This window comes from Furipterus horrens, unplaced genomic scaffold (assembly GCF_987537825.1).
Source record: "Furipterus horrens unplaced genomic scaffold, mFurHor1.1.pri manual_scaffold_12, whole genome shotgun sequence".
NCBI classification, from domain to species: domain Eukaryota; kingdom Metazoa; phylum Chordata; class Mammalia; order Chiroptera; family Furipteridae; genus Furipterus; species Furipterus horrens.
This window is the reverse complement of record NW_028327182.1, coordinates 28,946,452-28,950,196: the sequence shown is the minus strand read 5'-3', so window position 1 is coordinate 28,950,196 and position 3,745 is coordinate 28,946,452. Positions and strand designations below refer to the sequence as shown.

At 45.0% G+C, this 3,745-nt stretch overlaps 1 pseudogene; it reads left to right on the top strand.

Moving 5' to 3' along the window:
• The first annotated feature begins 454 nt into the window (after positions 1-454).
• Positions 455-1,556, top strand: LOC149995986 (glyceraldehyde-3-phosphate dehydrogenase pseudogene; annotated as a pseudogene).
• Positions 1,557-3,745: the final 2,189 nt, after the last annotated feature.

The following is a 3,745-nucleotide window of genomic DNA, read 5'->3' as shown; positions in this document are numbered from 1 at the left end:
CTTTCCAGTATCTTTAAAATACACAATTTGTGTCATTTATATATTTTAATATAAATTATCTTTTCAAGTTTTTGTTTTATCTGTACATTTGTGCCTCTTTTTAGGAATACATTTCTTTTGGTTCTGTTAATTCACAGTCTAAATGCATTTCTTTCCATAATGAGCTAAAAGGAAAAGTGCTCTTGTATTTCATCATATACATAGAAAACAGGCTAATTAGCCATAGAGAATCCTTTTAATCTTGGAAATTAGCTGTTATTCATCATTGAGTTTCCAGAGAAACCTAAATTACATAATAATATTAGTAATAAGTGCTTCTATGTAAGTCCCTTTAAAAATCACTTTACATTTTCTTGCTTTGTTAATAATGTTGATTTGGCATAATATAATATTTTATTGATGAACAGAATCATCATAATAAGCATTAGCGGTTCTCTGCTCCTCCAGTTCAACGGACTGCTGCGTTTTCCCGTGCAGTGCCAGCCTGAACCCTGAGACACGATGGTGAAGGTCGGAGTGAACGGATTTGGCCGTATTGGGCGCCTGGTCACCAGGGCTGCTTTTTACTCTGGCAAAGTGGATATTGTCGCCATCAATGATCCCTTCATTGACCTCAACTACATGGTCTACATGTTCCAGTATGATTCTACTCATGGCAAGTTCAAAGGCACAGTCAAGGCTGAGAACGGAAAGCTTGTTGTCAATGGAAAGTCCATCACCATCTTCCAGGAGCGAGATCCCACCAACATCAAATGGGGTGATGCTGGTGCTGAATATGTTGTGGAGTCCACTAGGGTCTTCACTACCATGGAGAAGGCTGGGGCTCACTTGAAGGGTGGAGCCAAGAGGGTCATCATCTCTGCCTCTTCTGCTGATGCCCCCATGTTTGTGATGGGTGTGAACCAAGACAAGTATGACAACTCCATGAAGATTGTCAGCAATGCCTCCTGCACCACCAACTGCTTGGCCCCCCTGGCCAAGGTCATCCATGACAACTTTGGTATCGTGGAGGGGCTCATGACCACAGTCCATGCCATCACTGCCACCCAGAAGACCGTGGATGGCCCCTCTGGGAAGCTGTGGCGTGATGGCCGAGGGGCTGCCCAGAACATCATCCCTGCTTCTACTGGCACTGCCAAGGCTGTGGGCAAGGTCATCCCTGAGCTGAATGGGAAGCTCACTGGTATGGCTTTCCATGTCCCCACCCCCAATGTGTCGGTTGTGGATCTGACCTGTCGCCTGGAGAAAGCTGCCAAATACGATGACATCAAGAAGGTAGTGAAGCAGGCATCAGAGGGCCCCCTCAAGGGTATCCTGAGCTATACTGAGGACCAGGTTGTCTCCTGCGACTTTAACAGTGACACCCACTCCTCCACCTTTGATGCTGGGGCTGGCATTGCCCTCAATGACCACTTTGTCAAGCTCATTTCCTGGTATGACAATGAATTTGGCTACAGCAACAGGGTGGTGGACCTTATGGTCCACATGGCCACCAAGGAGTAAGAGCCCCCAGGACGACCAGCCCCAGCGACAGGAAGAGAGGCCCTCAGCTGCTGGGGAATCCTTGCCCCAAACTGATCTCCCAACATACTGAGAATCTCCTGACCTCTAGTTGCCATCCTAGACCCCCTAAAGAGGGGAGGGGCTTAGGGAGCCCTACCTTGTCATGAACCATCAATAAAGTTCACTGTACCCAGAAAGAAAAAAAAAAAAGCATTAGCAACTCCATTGCTTGTTGTTGACTCTGTCTATTTTCTGCCATCACCTCACTCCTTACAATAGAATTATACACTGTTTACCACTTCTTAATTCTCACTTAACATGGTAGAAATACTCATCTGAATTTCTCCTAGCCAACACTTTGGAACTTTCATTAGGGCCTTTACCATAAGAAATTCAAGTGTTGACATTCTTCAGGTGTCTATTACTAACTACGCTAATTTTGTTTTTCTCTATACTCTCTTGGTAGGTTAAATTATGTTTCAGAAAAAGATGTGTTGAAGTCCTGATCCTCAATACCTCCAAATGCAACCTTATTTGGAACTAGTGTTATTGCAGATGTAATTAGTTAAGAAGAGGTCATACAGGAGTAGCCTGGGACCTTAATCCACTATAACTGGTGTCTTTACAAGAAGAAGAGACAGAGACACATAAAGCAGAAGACATAGAGACACACAGAAAGACAACCATGTGAAGATGGAGGCATAGATAGTAGTTAGGTTGCTATAAACCAAGGAACACCTGTCCTACCAGAAGCTGGAAGAGAAAAGCAGATGTCCTCCCCTGGAGGCTTCAAAGAAACCATGGCTTTACAGACACCTTTGCTTTGGCCTTCAAACCTCCACAACTGTAAGAGAATAAATTTCTGTTGTTTAAATCACTGGGCTTGTGGTGGTGTTGGTGGGAATTAGTCCCTTCCACAGGGTCATGAAGAAGGCATTCCAAGGACCCACACATGGGAGATTGTGGTGTGGTATCATTTATTTGTGTGGAAATAGGAGCTGCCGCCTGGGTTTCCAACATCCCCTCTCCCTCTGTCCTGCCAGGGAAAAAGTCCATGTCCTCAGCAAGGCCAAGAAAAAAGCCAGTGTCAGAGTTTCTTCTTCATAGTGAAGCGTAGCTTTTGGAGCATGCAGGCAGCTGCTAAGTCTCAGTCTTCATCCAGGTAACTTAGCTTCTTGCTCCTGGCTGCTCCTGTGGCAGAATCCAAATAGCTATAAAGATAGAATGCGTGTGCATATGGGGCGAGTGTGTTATCGGGTGGGCAAGAGAGGAAGAGCTTCTCTGTTTCCCTGGGATTATATTGGGTTTGGGATGGACCAGATGCCTTTTCAAAATGACAATCAATTTTCCAGGCTTTGGATGGGTTTATGCCCCCTAGTGAGACTGACAGGTCTCTGTGGTCCAGCACTTCCCTGCCAACAATCCAGCACCAGTGCAGGGAAGAAAGGAGTGTTAATCCCCTTGGTGGAGCCCAGTGCTGTAAACCCCTGGTGTGTGAAGCTGTTTGTTCCTGGTGTAGCAAACAGGCTTACGTTCCTCAGTTTATTAAGCTCAATAGGTTTAAGTCCCCTTGGCTCTCCTCAATATTTGGTTAATATCAATGGTAATAGTGGTACTTTGTTATAGCAGCTCTTGGAAACCAATAGAGTGACCTATTATCTTCCTAAAATTACATTTTATTCAAGTTTTTATCATCAATACAAGTCTCTCTTTTTATGTACAGACAAAATACATGAACAATAAACTGCATTCAAATGTAACATTCTCAATAGGAAATCCCTAGTTTTCCTGTTGTAGCCCTTCCCCTTAACTAACATGCCCCCCCCCCAAAAAAAACCCACCAGATGCGCACATTACAGAGAAAGGTATTGCAATTTGCTGAGTCATTCAAGCTGAAACCTAAAGAATCACATTGGATTCTACCTCTTCCCTCGCAGAGAACACACTGTCATCACTGATTCTGCCAAACAGCCTCCAAAATGATACATTCTTCCTGGTTTCCTACCTTTCTGCTGCACTAGGCCTGCGAACTAAGTGTCGCTGGTTCGATCTTCCAGTCAGGGCACATCAGAGAAGGAAAACTCTGACTCCAAAAAACCTCCGCTGCCTTGCGGCATACCTCTTCAGGGGAAAGGCTAAGGGAGTAAACCCCGACAGAAAATCCGGAGCCGGAGTCCCTAAGGCGGTTTGACGTTGTAGTCAACACCGGCAACTCCTGCGGCGCACCTGAAGCCAAGTTGTA